This window comes from Meleagris gallopavo, chromosome 1 (genome assembly GCF_000146605.3).
Source record: "Meleagris gallopavo isolate NT-WF06-2002-E0010 breed Aviagen turkey brand Nicholas breeding stock chromosome 1, Turkey_5.1, whole genome shotgun sequence".
NCBI classification, from domain to species: Eukaryota; Metazoa; Chordata; class Aves; order Galliformes; family Phasianidae; genus Meleagris; species Meleagris gallopavo.
Window position 1 is genome coordinate 51,577,392 of NC_015011.2, and position 20,549 is coordinate 51,597,940.

Sequence of the window (20,549 nt, forward strand, 5' to 3'; positions counted from 1 at the left end):
GGCGGCGGCGGGGCCGAGGAAGCAGCAGGGGGTGAAGCGGCATCACCACAAGCACAACCTGAAGCATCGCTACGAGCTGCAGGAGACCTTGGGCAAAGGCACCTACGGCAAAGTCAAGCGGGCCATCGAGCGGTTCTCCGGCAGAGTGGTGAGTGAGGCGGGCGGAGGGGCTGCCCCGGGGTTCCGCCGCTTGGCGTTCCTCGCTGCGCCGGTCGGGTCCGAGGGGCTCCGCGCAGCGCGGTCTTACGCAGGAGCTCCCCTTTTTTGGGGGGTGGGGTGGCTGGGTGGGTGGCAACTCATCGGTGCGTTTAGAAATGATGTTATTGGAAAAAGAGGGTGGCTTGCTGTGCTTATTCGACTCTGACACGCGGGTCTCCCGTGCATAGTTATTCTTTCCCAACTGGAAAGCTGTCACGTTCCCCAGTCAGCCGATACCGCTTACAAAGCGCTGTCAGAATGGCAGGCATCGCTTCTGCAGCTCCAAACGCCGTCATTCGGTCATACTTTTGTGACCTGAACGTTGCTGACACCTAAAAAAAACCCTCAGCGCCATTGGCTTCCCCGATCCGTGTCACTGCTCGGCAGCGCCGGTGCTCGAGCCCCGAGTCCTGCCCGAACTCGGCGTGTCCCTGCCGGTACCGGAGCACAGAAGTGCGGCTGGAGAAGTGCACGCATTAGCCAGAGTTCGTGTCATTCTCGGTTTCAGAGGACCGGCAAGCGAGAGGCAGGCATTAGCTGCCCGGAGATGCTTTTTCAAAGAGGTCTTAGCCTAGCTCTTTATGTGAAGCAGACTAAGCGAGTTTTCACCAGGCTTCATCTAAAAGCAAGGCATCTCCCCAGTGACACTACAGGTTTTGTTTCATTTATCTTCCCGTTTTGCTTGTCGGTGAGCTCAGCACGCACCCAGAGGCAGAGGCAACTGTAAAACAGCAAAAGAAATTGTAGATGCGCTGGCTTTAATAAGAAACATTTACTTTGCAACCAAATATCTTTGTGCCGACAGTGAAACTGAGGTTTCAGCCAAGCTGTGGAGTCAGATCATGTATGCTTTCAGTTTATTAGCTCATTTGGAGGCTGGCTGAAGAGAAACCAGAGATGGACATCTCTGCACATGCTCACTCCAAGTGCAGGGTTTTTAAAGTTTGCTGTTTTGGCTGTCTCACAATTTCAGGCTAACAAAAGCTCCAGGGCTATATTATTTAGGCTGTATTATTTACTATTATTTTGTAAGAAGATAATTTTGGAGTTGCATACACAATGCAGTAAATAAGAGAATACGTTGAAGATGCCTCTTTCAAACTCTTGGATAATCAGCAAGAGAAAAAGTGGACTGTACTGTAATTGAGATTTGGATTTGGGAAGGACCTCTCTGTGGAAAGGATGTAGCAAAGATGCACATCCACATTAAAAACACACCTGGTCCTTCTGCTGCTTGCATATCATACACTTCTGCTCTACCAGCAGCTCGGGATATGCAGCAATATGGCTTGAGCCGAATTTATATATATATATGTATATATTTGGTTGATCCCATCTCGAGATGGAGAGTGAAAATCAAAATACCTGTGTGATCTCAAGTGCAGTAGAATTGTTACACGGGCTCTAGCAACTGGTTTGTAGAAGCTAAACAAATCCTTGCAGGGGTGTTAGTTTTATACTGCGGTAACATAAACCTCGGCGTGTGGCACTTCATAATTATTAACTAGTCTAGAGGCAAACTGTGGTGCAGTGTGAGTGTTTGAACTTAACATCTGTGAGCATATGCAAAATACCCACGTTTTGTCTGCGCACAGAATAAAAGCAAGCTGCCAGGAGTCCAGTCCAAATGAACAGAAAGCTCACTTCTGGCTTTCTGAAGGTCTCCCCAACTGGCCGGTTGCTCTCAATGCAGGAATGGTTGCTCAGAGAGGCACAGTGCTTCCCTCCAGTTCCCCTCTTCCCATCCCTTTCCCACATCCTTGTCACATCTAGCATGTGCAGCAGGCCTAACAGTTGGCCTGGCTGTGGCCAAGTGTCCAGCAGGGGATGCAGGAGAGAGCTGGCTCTGTTCCTGGCACTGCTTCCCATGCAAATTGTCTGACAACCAGCAGCCAGGTAGCCGAGTCCCAAGGTCGCTCCGGTCTGCTCTGTTTGCTTCCTATTCTGCTGCTGTTTTAGCTAATCGCCTTTTCTTTACTCAGTGGTTAGCAGGTATTTGAGTCTGTATGGTAACAGATTGCAAGGCTGGACCTTGGAAGTCACACTGTGTCCCCAGCCAGCTGTCTTCACTGGGCTCTTCTTCTGTTTGGCCTTTCTGCTTTTCCCATCCTTTAGCAATCTCTTTCACTCTGTGGCATTTCATGAAGATATCTGCGTGATTAGCCATGCTTTTAATGTGAAACACGAACATTGGATTTGTTGACATCCATATGGCAACAATAAGCAGCTCATGATTGAAGCAGAAAATAGCAAGTTTGAGTTACTGAAGTAAAAACAAGGTGTAAAGACGCTCAGTCTGAGGTGTGTACATCTTTGGTCTCTTGCCCTAGCAGGGTTTCTGTTGACTAGAATGAAAGTAGTATTTGGCAGTTGCTAACAGGCTACAGGTTTATTCAGGTTGCTGTAGTTTCCTTGTCTTTCCTCTTAGCTCAGTGAAACGTGATCATAAGGTTTCCTGCCATAAAGCTCCAGGGTAGCTTGTGTGATGCATGTAGTTTGTTATTGGAAACAACTTAGGTGAATTTGTGTATGGGTTACCACAGTGACTGCAGGCCGTTAAATAACGCCCGCTGCGTGACGTATAGGCTGCCCAATTTTCCCAGCAAGATTTCCTTCATTAGTACTCTCTCAGCATACACAGTGTAACTTAAGATATTTTAAATTAATGCACCTGTTAGTGAGTGTAAGGATGAAGAGATGATATCGCGGGCCTGTGAAGTAACACTCACGTTGACGTTTCTGTGGGTGTTTTCTCCACTTGTCATCTTGCACATGTTAGAGCAAAGAACTGAGCTTTTGTTCGTGTTATATAGTCAGTATGTGTTAGCCAAGAAATCTCCAGCTACGCTTATGTCAGCAGTAGATAAGCTGTGTGCTGACCACCTCCGGCCCAGCCTGCGTGCGGTGCCTGGGGAAGGCCGAGGCTCTCGGTCCTCAGCGACTGGATGGATCCTTGCAGTGTGGGCAGGCATTTGTTTCTCTGGCTGGTTCTGCAGCTCTCATGCATTGCTTGCTGTTCCTTACACCCTCACATGATGGCTTCTCTGCCCTTCCTGCTGGGTGCCTCCTGTCCACAAGCCTGATTTTCCCCTTTGCAAGAGCCAGGAGCTTTTCTCCCTCTCTTCCTTGGGGAGCAGCTGCAGGAGCCTTGTCTCTCCCTTCTGCTCAGTCAGAACCTCTGTTTTTCCTCCTCGCCAGCAGGTGGAGGAAGCAGTATTCTTCTCCAGCCTTCCTTCAGCACGCCAGTTATGTGGGGAATTGATGACAGGCTGCATTTGGCACGAAGAGCAGGCGTGCAGCGCATACTTGTGCAGACGGGTTCCCGTTAGTTGCGTGTGCACAGAAGTGTAGGTAGAAGTGCAGGTAGAAGGATGCTGCCAAATTGCATTAGTTTCCAAATTAAAAGCTTATAAAAACCCTAAATTTTAGATCAACAGAAATAGGTTCAGTTGCAGTGTGAGTGAACATCTTTGCTTTGAAACAGCTGTGCTCTTTGGAGATTGTGGAGAGTCATGCAGGGTTTTGAAACGCCAAAACAAGAGCAAATTATATAAAAGGAAGACCTCTGCTTTGCTGATTATGTTTCTCTGTATTACTGCAAAAACAAAATATGAGCACCAACAATGGCCCTGCCATGTCAGTAATGAAGAACTTGCATGTTGCACAGCCATCTGTGTGTTGGCAGTGTGGCTTTTAAGCATTCTGAATACCAACATAGAAGCATGCTTATGGGTCACCAGGGCTGGTGAAAGCCAGGCAGGACGTTTGTCCCAGTTCTCTTTCCTGCTTTGCTGATACTGTGAGGACAGCGGCTGTCTGCTGCCCTCAGACAGCCCAGCCAGGACCCTGGGTCCAGTTAGCTGTCAGTGCTCTGGTTCAGTGGCTCCTCACTGACTGCCTGGACGCATTCCCTTTGTTTTCTCAGCAAATCTTCCATACAAGGAGCTAAAAGGATTCGGGTGTCTTTCAAGAACTGGACTTATCCAATTAATAAAATGCCTATGTTAACATCAAGTATTCCACAAGTAGAAAATGCAAGTATTCCCCTCTTCCCTCCTATGTGTGTGAATTATCATGCTATCTTTATCATGACATGGTGTACTTCCATTTTATCCTGAGCACTCCTGCTTTATTCAGCACCAGTGTCACTACCTCATGCTGATTTTTATCTTGATCCTTCAGTGCTCATCCTCTGCAGAATCATGTCCAGATCTGAGGCAGAACTGTTTTTTGTTTTTGTTTTTTTTTTGAGATTTTTTGTTGTTCTTATGAAGATATCTTCCTTTATTGCAGATACTGGTGGAAGTATCTACACAACACTGCTGTGATGTGAAGTGCTCATACAGTACTTTGCACAGCAGGATCCTGATTCATGTATGTGGCTTCTACAGCTATGATAATACAGTTGGATAATAGTAACAATGGCTTGTATCTCATGATACAAGAAAAAGAGAAAGAAAAACTTACAGATTAAAGCCAAAACCATCAGAAGTATCAGCTAGCCTTGAGTGTACAGCCTAACACCTGATTTTTTCCAGCCATATGGAGTATGTGACATTGGGGTCCTACAGATGACAGCCTTCTCCTGCAGAGCTGCATTGCGCCTTGCTTCTGGACTGCCCCAAACTTTTATCCCAATGTGACATTTGGTGTCAGCCTTCAATCCCGACCCTTTTGCACTTGCTTGCTGCTGCCTCTCGCTTTGTTCTGCATGCCAGCGTCATGACCCGTGCTGAGAGTGCAGCCGTGTTCACTGCTCTGGAGCTGGGAGCGCCAGCGGGATGTGTGCAGCCTGCTGCAGGCACTGCTCCAGCCACTCTGCACTCACTGTGAGGCAGGCTCCTTGAAAACCTGGTGCCAGAACTTCATGGCTTTCTTCTTTCTTAAAGGTGCGCAAAATGTGTGCTGCTTGGGACTCAGAATGTGACAGAACCTGGACGTGGTTTCATGGTGCTGAGGGCATGCTAGTGAAACCCGGGTAAACAAACAAACAACAAACAAAAAATAATAAGAAATTGTACCAAAGCATGGAAATTCTAGATCTGGAATGAATGCAAGTTGGGAAGAGTATATGCGCAGTAAAAAGGCTTGCAAATGGTTTTGTTGTTAATTTACTTGTTCCACTCTTAGTTATTATCTGTGTTGTGAGAATGATTAAAAAGGAAAAACAAAACCCAAAAAGCCACCAAAATTAATCTAATGTGATTTACTGTGGATGCTGTGTGCTTCTCACAATAGGAACTACCACCTAGTTGTATTAAGTGACTGCAGTCTTTACATAAACACTTGTGTAACTGAAATATCAAAGACAACTTGAACTTGAAGGACTGCAAAGGGAAGCAACTGATTACAGCATGCGAACTGTGGAAGGCACCTCCAACCCTTGCTGCAGATTTGTTCAGAGGAGTTCAGTGAGAAGTCTGACCAGCCAGTAAGGTCAACGTTACTTTGTCGAATCTGTTTCTAAATTAAAGAACAACGTCTTCTTTGGGCATCCAGTAACATTCTTTGGACGATTTTGGGCTGCCTTACAGGTGAATAGTTACCAAGTTAAAAGAAACTGTTGCTACTTCTTTTTCCTTCTGGCTAGGTTGCACAACTTTGGTCAGGTCAATTAGCTTTCCTGTGCCATTGTATCCCACTGGGGATGGATACTACTCAAATTGACTACTTGGGCACATTTTGGCCTATTTTAATCCCACTAACCAAATTCTGTTATGGAATTCGCAACAGAATTTGAGTCCATGTTTATAATGCAGCCTTCAGCTTAAAACATTGTAAAATGCTTAAGCATTAGTGCAGATGATTTCAAAGCACCATATGCTGCAGAATGGAAATGGCTTGAACAAAGTCTTTCATTAGATATGGATAAAATATACTGTGTCTTTTGGTGGCATGTGTTTTAAAAATTACTATTATTTTTTAAGAACCACAATGTGGATTTGCCATGTGGAGGCAATTATTATATATATTGTAGTTTGGGGTCATACATGTTGAATAAAACCGTGTGGAATGTGGAGTTCTTGAAGCAATTGTTTATTCTTTGCAGAACTGTAATCGTAGTTAGTCTGTGTTTTGTCTGGTAAATAAATAACTAGAGAGAAATTCTGCTGGCCAGAGGAATCAGGAGGGTGTACGTGGTGGCCACATCGGTGCCAAGGAAGAAGACTGTTGTAGGTGTATCAGCCTTAAGCACAGAGAGATCAGTGTGTATAAAGCCATACTGATCGCAGTGCAGAGTGTATGTGACACAGTTCCATCATGCATATGCCAGGGATTGGCTGTAACTGTGGCTTTGGTGAAGGCATCTTCCTGGCTTAGGTCTCAGGCTCCTTTAACATGCTTGGGTACTTCTCTGTCTGCATGAACCTGCATGCCGATGCCAAGCCTTCTCCTTTCTTCAGAGCTGTGTTCCATGCAATGGGACACTGCTGTTCTCTTTACTGTTGTCTTCTATGCTCTACCTATGCAAAATGAGATCAAACACGTCTTCTGCTGTGGCACCAGTCAGTATCCCTGAAGAAGTGCCTTGGGGCTTGAGGTGGAATGGGAGCTCCCAACACGTGCAAGGGTTGAGGCTGCTGCCATTGCCCAGCTCTAACATACAGTTTCCATACTATCATTAAGATTGGGAAAGACTTCTAAGATCACCTGGCCCAACCACCAGTCCATCCCCACCATGCGCACCGACCACATCCCTCAGTGCCACATCCACAGGGTTCTGGTTCACCTCCCTGTGCAGCCTGTTCCAATGCGTCAGCGCTCTTTCTGAGAATAAATTTTTCCTAATATCCAACCCGAACCTTACCTTTGGTTTGCATGCTACTGTGATGTGTGTTAGTGTGGGGATCTCCAGCCTGCAGAGTATTGCTCTTCTCTCTTGCCTCCCGCCTAAGGATTTGTTCCTAAGTTGCCCAGGAGTATTTTATAGAAAATACTCCTGTTATTAGCTGTGGTGGGTCAGTGTACTTGGCATAGCTGGTATGTCAGAGGAAACCTCTCAGATGAAAAGGTCTCTTACTAAATATGCAAATGATATTTGTCAGTGTTTCCTTCAAATATCTTCCAACAGATGTGGGTACCATGTGTGTTCGCTTAATAAACTAAACTCGAAATAATTTCCACTTTACTAGCTATATGGGGAAAAGTAGGGGGTGGGGAGCAAACTACAAAGCAAGGTAAAACTGCATATGTGTGCTGTTATATTTGATGACCAATTCATTAAAGCCATAAGTGTATCCAGGCTTTCAATAGTGTTCTCCTGCTGTTGCTTCCTGTACTCCCTGGCTACAAAATCAGTCTCTATGGCTCTCATTTGTCTTACCCACATGAAAGACTTTGAGCATCTGCAAGTTATGATTTGAGAAGTATCTGCTTTTAAACAGAATGTATTTATCACCATGTCTTCACAGGCAACGTGGTACATTGTATAAATTAGAGGATCCTAGACCTCTGAACACTAGGGGGCTGGGTGAGATATTCCATGAGCCGGCGGTGTCTGGCCATCCTGATCAAACATCCTGGACCCACACCAAAAATGCCAGATGTTCCATAGATGTTGGGGCCCTCCTGTAACCTTTGCTGTGTGCTGCAGTGGGGGATGGATGGAGGGGGTGAGATCGTAGCCATCCATTGCTCTGACACTGTTTTAATGTTCTTGTAGTTTTTATATTTTGAACCGAACACCATCAACCAACCCTGTCAAAGGAATACATAGTATTAATACTTTCAGTGTCTTAGTTCTCCCAGGGCAGGTGGGATTTGCTACTAGCTTTGGTGGTTTACAAGACATCAGCCCTTAAAACTGTCACTGGTCCACGGCTGGAGGCAAGCTCTGGATCTTGCTCAAGTGTGATTTTTGTCGGGCTCCGTTCTTGCAGACAATGGAATATAATAAAACATTTTAATGGGTGTTTCCTCTCTTTTAATTTAAAAAATAAAAATAAAAAAAGAAAGAAAAAAAAGCCAGCAGCACAACAGCTATGGGAAGGGTGGTTGGCATGGCTGGTGTGTTCAGAATAGTTCTGAGCATCTATAGGAGCACGCAAATTCACTTTAATTTACTTCAATGCTACAGAACCCACTCCAGCAGCTCTTAGCAGCGAAGTCAGAAACTTCACTCAGAAGACAGCACAGGCTGCTCCGGTTAATGTAAAATCCCCATAACTGTGTGCCTCCTCAGCCTTCCAATCTCCCTCGCTCCATCCCCAGCTCATGTCAGCCACACCAGTAACACAACCCTCTCCTTGTCCTCTTCTTCGTCCTGCTCTCACCATCCTCGCCTTCATCCCAGCTGCTCTCGCCATCCCTCTGAACTCTATAGTCCACTCTGTCCCCATTGCCTGTGGGAAGTCTGAGATGCTCTACTAAACCCAGAACCCCTCAGCTACCCTGGCCCTGCTGCTGGCATATGGGACGACTTAAGCAGAAATGCTGGAGGAGCCAAATGTCTTTTTTTCTGAGGTCTGGCTGCTTGAGGGTCTTGCAATTATGCTAATGTCTCGCTGTGTCAGAGAGCTGAGTCAGCGTGTTTGGGTTTCAGCACTACTGCCTTGGAATAAAGACAGTAGTTAAGGGATGTTAGGCTTAAAAAATAAATAAAATAAAAATTCGTTGTTCTTGTGAAAAGATACCATTGCAGACTTGGAGACTAAATATAGCTGCTTGTGAACAGATCAGAAAGATTTGGGCCCTGCTGTAGATGGAAATCACAAAGCCTCCATAACTCATTTCCTGTACACAAAAAGACATTTAATCTCTGTTACAATTTGTTAGACCCCTGAATGATGCCTCCCTTTATTTGAGAGGAAGGCGTTATTTAAAAAGTGAGTGTGAATACTGCTTGTGGTATTGATCACAAGAGGTAGCAATGAGGGCTGGATAAAAATACCTCTTTGAACCTTCTGGTACTAAACAAATTTTCCTTTTTTTTAAGAAAAGAAGAATGTTTGGCAGAGGAAACAGCATTTTGTTGTCATCAAAAAAACAATTTAATCTTTCGCACAGGTTTAGCAGGAAAATATGGAGTCATTTGTTGCAAATCAGCTCATGAGCTTGGATTGCCATATCTTTGCTAATTTTTGCCACTGTGCACTGTACTGACCCAACCTGGACAATGCTGATAGAGTGTTTATCTGAAGCTGGGGAAAAGGGGGCTACTCAGGTGGTTCAGCACAGCAAAAACAAGTGTTTGGTGAGAGAGTGCAGGAGGGTGCAGCCTTTTGGGTGCTGAGTGGTCTGACACTGCACAGCCTGGAGTATGGGAGAGCTGCACAAAAACACCTGCAGAAATGCCTGCTGGAAGGCAATGCTGCTGAGCAAACGAGTACTTAGCATTCATTAATAAGCAGGATACTTGGGCTGATGTCCGTAGTTGACACTTGACTTGGGATACTTACACTTGGTTAGATTTTTGGAGGAGCTTAGCTGGACTTTTTACCATTTTTTGTAATTCTCTTGGCTCTGATACTGATAAATTTGGCTTGGGCTTAGCTGACCTACATAGGGATACAGTTGAGAGGCATCCATATCGCCCTCTCATTTTCAGCCAGATCTCTCTACATGAGTCATGCAGTGTCCTTTATGCTGACTTTTCCTTTGATACGGTTGACCTTTCTATCATCTCTGTTTGTTGCAGGGCTTTTGCCTGTCACTCATCACCCTGCTGTCAAAGCACCTCACAAACTGCTGTAGCCTCACAGTTATTCTGTTTAGCATATAGAGTCACTCTCATTTTTTTCCAGAAAGGAAATGGGTCAGTATTTGCCTTTCAGTGTTGTACCAGGTGGAAGAGAAGGTGGGCCAGCCTAGCAATGCAAGCCATGCCCTGTGGGTGCAGTTCTGCCAAGCACAGGCAGTTTACTTTCCTCTGGTGTTGAAATGAGCTGATATGAAGAAGTATAGCATGATGCTTTGAGCACTGAAGGCATGAAGTGGTCTCCTTAAGGTTACCCTGTAGGTCTCTGGCAGATCCATGGAGAGAACCAAAGTGCACCACAGCTTCAGTGTTAGCTGGGCCTGGCCTTTACTTCTTTACACGCCTCATTTGGGTAGGCAGTTTGTAAATGAAGACCCTCCTCATGGCTGCAATAGTGCTGCAGGAGGATGGTGCCATTTTCCAAAGCCTGCTGGCCATTGGATCTTGGTGCTTGGTCACTGTTGGGTGCTGCAGTAAGTCCTTTAGGCCTGGGAGGAGCAAGGGCCTGTGACTGCAGTGTTTACAGCTAGGCCAGGGACCAGTCCTCTTTTTAACCAACACTGTTTCTGCACATAGGCTGCAAGTTTTCAGCCCAGTGAAGTGACTGTATTCTCCCAGTTCATCTAGTTTGGCATCTCCTTGTGAAAATGCAGTCTAATGGGACCCATGAAACTCTCCATTGTGGGTTGCATATTGCTTGTGAGGAATTCATTGGGGAAAGGAATTTCATTCTGTTCTTGAGCCTTCTTCCAGCCTTTCTCAGATGTAGAGAAAACTCTGCAGTGGTGAATGTAACTGGTTATCATTATTGGATATCGTTACTCACTCACTTTGAGAATAAAACAAAAAAATCACATCCCCTGTGATATCCGTGGGTGTAGCGCTGCTCTCGGTTACATTAACACTGTTGTAAATCGAAGAGTAGAATTTGGCTCTTTGTTTCAATTGAAATATTTGTTTAACACAGGCGAGGGCTAAACAATACACTTGAAAGCAATTTGTGTTATTGTCTGTAGAGCAGAGCTTGTATTTTATGAACTGGCTGATCATAAAGACAGCAATAAATCATGTAAAGCATTCTCATTTACTTTTTCTTTCTTTTTTCTTTTTGCAGATGGGGCTTGTAGAGTAGTGTTGCAGTCAAATGTCTGCTCCAGGATATTTGAGTTGAACTGTGTGAGTCCATTAAACAAATGTAATGGCTTTTTGGAAAGAAGTGCTGCGTGTTTGAAACCAAATGTTTTACATAGAGAACATCTGGGAAGTGCTGGGTGTTTGTATGTAGAGCGCATCAGACAGCAGCTTTGGTGAGCTCAGCTGGGAGGCTGCCTGGGACGTAGTTGTAGGATATGACAGCTCAGTTGTTGCAGGGAATAATTCCTATGAAGTATTGCCATAAACCGAATGTTTGGCACAAATAGCTCCATCTTTGTTTTACTCTACACCCAAGTTATTCTTCTTATCTGCCCAGCAAAACTCTACATGATGTTTAAACAGCACGGTAAATGTTGGCACCTCTGAGCAAGCTGGAGCAACCAGTTAGTGTGAAGGGGGAGCTCAGCTCGCTCTGCTTTCAGTGAAGCACTATTGATCCCTGCCACGGGTGGTGCAGTGCAAGTGAGTGATGAATGCAGCCTGTGCAAATGGTACAGAGGGATGAGTGGGAAATGATCGATGTCATGGAGCTGTTGCATGTTGTTGCTTTGAGGAATGGGGAAATGCAAAACCAGTAAATCCATGTGATTAGCCTGATGTTGGGGTTTGGTGGAGCTACTGGAAGAACTTGAACCTGATTAAATTAATAAGCCTGCTTTTATTTTGCAACATCAGAAGTGCTATATTTCCAGGAAATATAGGAAATGTAGAGAAAAGTTTTATTTGGTAGTCTGTTCTTATTACTATTTCTGCAGTTCAGCTGAGGAATGCGTGACTCAAATGAGATGAAAACTGTGATTTCCAAAGTAGCAATGCAGCTTCTCCTTTCAGGATTGTTTAAGCAAAAAATTAAACAAAGTGGGTTAAGCAGACTCTTGTTCCAGTCCCTTGTGAACAGCAATTCACGTTGCGCAGCACTGCTTTAATAGTTTTGCTCGGTACGACATGATTTGTGGGATTTGCTAAGATGAGATTCTGGACCGAGCAGCATGAGAGGGAATTGCTCCTCACTCGGAGGAAGGTGGTACATCCAAGTCTGTGTGAAGGTCACTGGCAGGGCGAAGCAGGAAGCCTGTGCTGCTGCTGCTGCACTACCTAACAACTTCACTTTTGGCACTGGGACCCCAGAAATCTGAGTGCTGACTCTCCTTCATTCAACCAACCCTGGCCAAAGTGCAGGCTAAGGAAGGTGTCTGTGTGTGTTGAAGTAGGGGGCAACAGTCCTGGAGATCACGCAGTCCAGGGGAGCTCTCTGCCAAAAGCTTTCCATCTCTTTCTTTAAAAAGAAACACGAAACAGTTCCCCATTTCTCCCCTCCAAGTTAACTTTCCCCAGAACCGCTTATAACAACTGCCTGTAGTTCTGCACTTCTCTTGTAGCAAACTAGAACTGTGCTTTTAAGGCTGTAAAATTGCATGGTAGCCAGCCACTGCACTGTAGGAAAGTGTAATTCATTCCTCCCCATCTTGTCTGTTCCAAGCTTGACTGGCTGTGGGGAGCAGGAGTGTTCCTGTTTCTGTTTTATTCTCTCTACTGAGCCATTAGGGTGGCCCTGGTAATTTACTTTTGATAAATAAAAGAGAACAACAGGAGGTTCCTCTACCTTCAGAGGTATAAATATTTCTTAGAAATCAGAGACGGATGGAGAATGAAGTCCTTTCCTCCCCCTGTAGCAGTTCCACCACTCTCTGTCATAAATTCTAGGAGGGTCCCTTCCAGAAAGGGACCATTAAGTAGGTAACATCCAGCCTGGCCAATGCAGTACTGAACCAATGCTTTTACAAAAATAAATTTAATACTGCAATGTGATCTGCAAGCCCCGGAGCAAAAAAACCTGGGTGAGGCTTGATATACACAGTTGCCAATCTTTTTGTTTTCCAAGAGTATTTTTCCAGATAGGATGTGAGTCTATGGCTTCCACCAAGAAGTGCTGTTTATATTTTAGTGAATCTTTGACTAATTTAAAATTATCGTATGTATAGGTGCTTCTGAGTGGATAGTCACTCAGAAATTTTAGGAAAAATTAGATGTTAGGACAGCGTCATTAGGATCAATTTCTTCTCAGAAAGAGCGGTGCTGCAGTGGCACAGGCTGCACAAGGAGGTGATGGAGTCACCATCCCTGGAGGTGTTCCAGAACCGTGTGGATGTAGCACTGGGGGACACGGTCAGTGGGCATGGGCTGGCGGTTGGATCAGGTGATCTTAGTGGTTTCTTCCAACCTTAATGATTCTGTGATTCTATGATTAACCCTTCTGACTATTTACACGCCATGTTCTGCGATACAGCCTGAGTGGCCCACCATCCATCCACATGCATCCTGCTCATTAATGTTAATCCAAAGCCTAAACTCTAAACTCTTGTAATGCCTCCTCATGCTTTAAAATTCTGCCGAGTTAATTAGGAGTTTGAGGTGGTCAAACAATACAGTATTGGGTTTTCATTAGCACTGTGGGGTCTGAAGGACATTTATTGAAGAAGGAATCTTCTCAGGTTTTTCAGGTTCTGTTCTATCTCTCATGGTGCCATAACTTTCTTTCTCCTTTCAATGAACTTGTAGCCTTTGTAGAAGGACTGCAGAACTGGGAGAGTGAAATTAAAGGATTTGCACAAAGCCAGGTGACAGCATTTGTGACGGAGGGGACGCTGTAAAGATGTGCAAAGCTCTTAGCGGTTCTGAAGCCACAGGCTCCTCAGGGAAAGAGAGAATAAGCTAAGTTACATTTGTTTACCCACGGCTTCCTTCAGCAGAGCTTTCCAGTGAATGAAAATGCACTGTCAGGTGGCTTCTTGGAAAAAAACTTGACACAAGAAAGTGTTTAGACAATGTCCGCCCCCCTCCATTCTTTAATGTGAATTACAGCCTTCCACTGATATAGCGCCTTTCACCTAAACATATGCAGAATCACTTTGGAGACTCTGGTAGCTGCTCAGGTTACCATTATTTAGCAATTATTTAGCAGAACATCACAATACTTAGCAGCAGTTTCTTAAAGGGTGCGAATATCCCCATTTCCAACTTAAATTATTGGGAGGAATTATAGGAGACTGTCATTTGCAATCTGGAACTAGATCCAGGCACTGGGGTTTTGTAATGAAGTAGCCAGGATCTTGGTTTTACATTTCATCCCCAAATCAGTGCCTTGAACAGCATGCACTCCTGCAGTGGAGGATTACTTCAGTGTGGTTCACTGCTTATTCACAATGAAAAAAACAACATTGTATTAAAGTCCCTCTCTGCTGTCCCAGGTTAGCATTTTGCATTACATCAGCAGCTGTGGTAGCTGTGAGTTCAAACCTCAAAATGAAGGTGAGATCTATCTTCCAGTTTTTGGAGAGGGAATCTGTAATATCCATGTAACACTGAGAATAGTAAACTTGTGGCTTGTGAGTTCTTTCACTCCTCTTTAACCTGACTTGCCAGTAATTTAATTAGTGCTAAACAGTCTGCACACAGACTTGCAGAAGTTAAAAGACCGACACATGATTCACTTCCAGTGACTTTTCCTGTTTTACACATGTGCTGGATGAAGCTGTGCTGTATTTGGAAGTTGATCAGTAATGATTGCACAATTCTAACCTTATTTAAACTATGATATAAACAGACATGATAGAAACGGATGCTACCAGGTTTTTTCCTACTTATAAGTGGTCAGCTTTTCTTTTCTTTTTTTTCAAACAAAATCATAACCTGGAAGAAAAGCAGTCAGACTTTGTGTAATCCCAATTCAGTATAGCATTTGGCTTTTGTAAATGTGGAAGCCAAAAATAAACATCTGCTTGGCAACTTCACCAGAAGTTAACTATAAATGCAGTTTTCATCTTTTCAGTGAATGTGGCATTCAGTGCTGGTTGATATCTATTAAGGAATGGTCCATAGCTGAGGTTTTAAAGCAGTTTTTTTTTCTTTTAATTACTGCTATGAACCTCCACTGCCTAAGGGAAATCCCTTACCCCATTTACTTTCCAGATATAATTCCTCATGTGCCAAAACATGAACTTTCCTTGGAAGCCTGAAGGCAGCTGGATGGGGTATTTGTATGTTCTTAGACTTTGGAAAAGAGATGGTCTTCCATTGGTCTGGTCATGACAACAGTAAAACTTAAACTTGGCCATATTTTCCCCCACTTTTCCTTAGTCCTTCAGAATTAGATCAGAAGTCTGCTTTATGCAGGGTAGGTTTTATGCAAACATTTCGAAGTATTGAATATTGCATCTTTGGATATTCAGAAGGATCTTGTCAAGAAAGATTAAGTGTGATGACTCTTCTCTCCAGGCAGCTAAACTCTGCATGTGGCGGAGACTTCCAACTTGCCAGTATTGGGCTCCGGTCCTGGCAGTCCCAGCTGCAAACATCTCCAATAACCTCGTCTTGTCCAATCTCCACTTTTCATCAAATTCTTTGTAACCTCTGCTGCTACCAGCACAGGCAGGACATCATTAATGCAGTATGAAATCTTTTATTTTGGGAAGGGAAAGATTTTTCAATACATTTCTAACTTGCCTCAGTAGCCTGCCCATTTCTGAATTCTGCAGCCCTCCTTTCTCTTTGTTTTGAAAACTAATTGCTTCAAAGTGGAAAATCAATAACCACATTGTTAACCTTTGTTTTTAAACGCTACTGAAAATGATGAATGGTTTTCTTTTCACTCCTGATGAAGTATCAGTCCTGAAATGATTCACACACAGCTGTAAGATCCAAGGCAACAAGGACAGCCCAAGGCCAGGCTTCTCAGCATTCAGTGAAAAATTTTTCAGAGGATTCATGGTGTAAATAAGTCAGTCTTCATATACTGAGCCAAGGGCAGCAGGTACAAGGCAGGGAAGGGTTATGAATTTTGCAGTTGGGCAGTAGCTGCTCAGGAAACATGCACACCAATCCTGTTAACAGGCACTATGCTGGGGTGAGAAAAGAAGTGAAGGAGGGGCGTTGCACATGTTCCTTCTGGCACCCACCTTCTCTATGTAGAGCATAAATGTGCTAACCTGATGCTTTCTCCTGTTCGTTAAAACTTGTTTCCATGGGCATTTTTCTGTGTGAATGATGGGGGAACTAGGAAGAGATATAACCCCTTGCCTAGTATTTATGATTAGTTAGTTCCTCTTCACTTGCTGAATCTCCATTTATATACAGTAAGAGCAAATATGTCCAGCAGAACTGGGAAAGAAAAATGAAAATAATGGTGAAATTACCCTGGTTCTCATGAGAAGCACTGTGACATTGTACCTCAATTTAAGCAAATAACAATAGCATTTTGTCTTCATTAACATCTATGTAATGGCAGGAGAAAACATGCTGCAGAACAGAGCAATGGTCAGAAGCCTTGAGATTTGGATCACTAGTGTCCTGTTGGGTGCAGGTGCACTGTTTCCCTCTTTGAGCAGCTTCCTCAATTATTGCATAGTTGGTCAACCTACCAAACAGTAGAGTTGAGCTTTTAATTAGGGTTTGGTTGTATGCTTGTCTCCCAGGCAATATCACCACAGAGATGATCTGGCTTTTAGGATCTGAAAAGTATCAATCTCCAAAACAATGGCATTGTATCAGCCTTACTCTTTTTCTCCAAAGAGAACTCTCAGAGATGGTAAAACAAAACACATGATGCCAGCTGCTGATTTTGCTTCAGCTCCCAGTGGCCTTCTGTCCCTCTTCTCAGTTTGTGCATGAAGTGTTTTGATGGCAGTACAGAAGCACATCCTAAACAATGCTCTTCACTCCTGTGTCAGGCCTGGGATTGGATTCTCAAGATAGCTCTTTTCTTGCATATCAGGGAACACAGCAAATAAATACTCGTGGGCAAGGCAGCTTGCAATAAGTAGTCTGCACAAGGATGTCTTTGCAGAACCTGTTGAGTACTTGGCTTCTCTGCAGAGATGCTCACTCCTGGCTTCTTTCCACCTGGAAGATCCAGCAGCCAGACAGTTACCCAGCCCATCCCATGCCTTTCCTTTCTCTTCCTTGCGCAACCCCTGGAAATGCCATTTCAATGCAACTGCATTATCAGCATTCCCCTCCTTATCATCGGATTTCAGAGCCTTGGGGGCCACCCTATTTCATTGCTTTGTTTCTCTTCCTCTTGTGTTGGTGATGTCTGGGCCAAGAGCCATAGGCATTTTCAGATTCCCCTGGAAAAAGAGCCATAGGCATTTCCAGACTCCCCTGGAAAAACATTGCACGGTGCCAGACTTTATTCTTTCTTGCTAAGCGCCGTGGGGCTGGAGAAAGAACAATGTGCCTTTTCTCTCCCCACCCCCAGACATCCTCTGCTCTGCCTCTCTCTTCCACGTCTCGATTCACCTATTCTTTACTTCCCCACCCTTGCTGGCACTTGCCACTTTGCACTTCCCACCTAAGAGTCTCAAGGAAAGGAAGTGGAGCTGTGAAACCGGCTGGACTCACCCATTTCCCATTGCTGGCTGGGGCTGGCTTCGCTTCACAGCTTCGGGAAGGTAGAGGTTTGTGGCTGCGTAACCCTCCCTTCCCACTGCACCCAGAGAAAATTGTTTTTAATGCTGTTTGCTAAGCTGCATTTCTGACATATCTCCCCATGACAACAAGCCATTTTCCCTTCCTCAGGAGACTGCTCTCTCTTTCCTGATGTCATTTTCCCAACTCTCTGCAAGGCTATTGCAATAACACATCGGAATTTGGTCCGGAGCACGGGTGGTATGCACAGAGGCTGGCCCCAGCTTACAATTCACAGCCTCCCCGGCGGAGAAAAGCAGTTTGTTCATATCTTGCCACAGTCCTAAAAATAGCCGTGGTAGATAATGAGAGTGGAGGATAGTTTTCAATGGGACTGAATGTACTGCATGCAGAAGTTGCTGGGGAAGGCTCAGCCGCTCGTGTCATTCATGTGCTCAGCCTGGCTTTCAGCAGCAGCAGCAGACTTGAATCTGGGACTTTATGCAGTGTGGCTAATTGCACCTTTGTTTGTGTTTGTACATCTTAGCTGGAAATGAGGCAAACATGAGTGAACCAGCCTCCTGAAATCAAGAGAAATATTCAGTGTTCTGATAAAAACATACCTCTGTTGCTCACCCTATGAGGCAGCAGTGACTCAGCAGGCATGGAAATGTGATATGGAAATGGGCACCTACTGCCTGCTCTGTCCTTTACCAGATGTTCAGGCTTTGAGATATTTTGCTGTACACAATGGTCTGAATCTGTAAAAGAAAATTCCACCTGTTGTGTTCTGCCCAGCAGCCGAGAAGCAAATAGAGGAAGAGACATTTCTCTATTGATAGGACTGAACGTACAGAAACCTTTGCAACCATCATATTTTTGAAGTATTTATGGCTCAGTTCAAGTTATTCATACCAAACAAAAGCAAAGAAGCGTGAAGCATATTGGAAAATACTTCATAATCTCTCTGCACTGTTCAGAGAGTGAGTATAAATCCACTTTCCAGCAAATGGAGACAGGCAATTTATTACAGCCTTGAAGAGAACAGCTTATTTCTCCATGCTTCCTGCCCAGCAGGCTCTGCAAGCTGACTCACAAAGAGGTAGGAAGCCAAAAGCTGTGCTCCCTCTTTCTTATCTGTTTCTTGAGGATAGAGCAGCGGCCGAGCAGGAGCCATGCTCATGCAGAGCCCTTTGGAAATGTGTGACTGTGCTGGAGCTTCACAGCCCCTTGCTTTCTGTCCCATGTGCCATATGTTTTGGGGAGGATATTCCCTCTACCTGTTCATATGCAAGGGCCGCTACTCAAACTGATTGTGCAGGTGAAAGTGGTTTTGGTCCACCCCTGGTGCACCCTTGTCCCATCACCCCCTGTAGCCGTGGGACTTTGTTGCCATCAGGGCTGCAGAGGAGGCACTGAAGATGCTCCTGCTGCATACGGCCAGTGAGGGACGGTGACACAGTTGTTTTGATTTGTTGGTCAAGGATATTTATCTCACAAACGTTCTCCTAATGGGAAATGTGTATGCGTGTACTTGCACGCATGCACGTAAGCAGTAAACTCCAGCAACTAGATTAAGGCCATCAAATCACTCAGTACCAATCCCCACAGGGACCATCACATGCTCTAGTTTTGAGCTCTGACCTTGATGCTTATGCACGTCTTTAGCTGTACATGTGTGAGCTCTCCCACAAAAGTCACATGTGTGAAGTTAGGTATGTGCTAAAGTGTTCTGCCAGACTGTGTGCTGTGGTTACAGGGGCTTGGGGTGCTCTCGAACCTGTTTTGGTGGGGTAAGAGGCTTTAGATTTCATTATTAAGAACCTGATATGTTTCTCTGTGTGAACTCAAGGTCTTGGAGTTATCTGAAATTCTCATTAAGACAAGAAGCTAGGAAAAGTACAAATTCCTCCACTAGTAAAGTTACTAAAAATACTATAATTAAATTATCTAAGTCTTAAAACCAGTAAAATGTATCGAGGAAATGTGGTAGAGGTATAAGTACTGTGCTGTGAGAGTACCAAAGGGACTAATAGCACTTTCTCTGCGGATCTGGAATATTTTGAGTAGTTAATGTAGTTGATGTGAAAATGCATATTGCATTTGTTCTGCTCTTGATTCATACGCTGTGACCCTTAATAAATTTTGATGGTACGCACAGTGGAGCTGTTGCAGAGAAAGGAAGGCAAATAAGCAAGCAAGAAAAGGACCTAAAGAATGGACAAACAAGTCCTTTCATAAGGTATTTCTCAACTGAGATTATTTCTTACTAGGCTTAAGTTGTTCGGGTTTGTCGTGTACCACATCTGGCACCGGTCCAGTGAGGTTTTGAAAAATGAAACCAGCTCTGTTGGGTGTTAAAAGCATAAGCACACTTTGGAAATATATTTTTCAGAATATACATCTGAGCAAAATGCATTTCATAAAAGAAATTCTGTTGCTGATATTTGCTTTACAACCAAACAACAACAAACAGAGATAGAGATCTTATTTTGTTCGGAAAGATGGAAACTACGAAATATATTATAAATAAAGAAAATGTTATCATGATTCATGGCGTTTTTGTGAACTACTGAAAAATACCGTGGGCTGCATTCTCGTTTGTGTTGATGTCTTCACATCAGGGAAGGTGAGTCCAAACACCCTTGCTGGTGCGATCTGAGCAGACTGATGGAGGTGGGAGATACTCAGTTGGCAGAGATCCCTTACGTGAAGGAGAGGAGCTGGAAGCAGCACCCATGTCAATGTACACTGTCCTGCTTCGCCGCCAATCCTGTTTCAGGATGCCACTGGGTCAGTGGAAGCCTGCTGACAGCGGTCATTTGCTTGCCGGTCTTTTGGGACAGGTCACTAGGCACTCTTGATAGTCCTTTGATGCCCTATCCTTGGAGATATTCAAGGCCAGGTTGGATGAGGCCCTGGGCAGCCTGACCTGGTAGGTGGCAGCCCTGCCCATGGCAGGAAGTGGGACTGGATGGGCTGTAAGGTCCCTTCCACCCAACACATTCTGTGATTCTGTGATTCCTTGAGCCCATCCGCTGGGGAAGGGCCTATGCAGGCCACCAGGCAGACAGCATAGAGTAGAAGGTGTTTA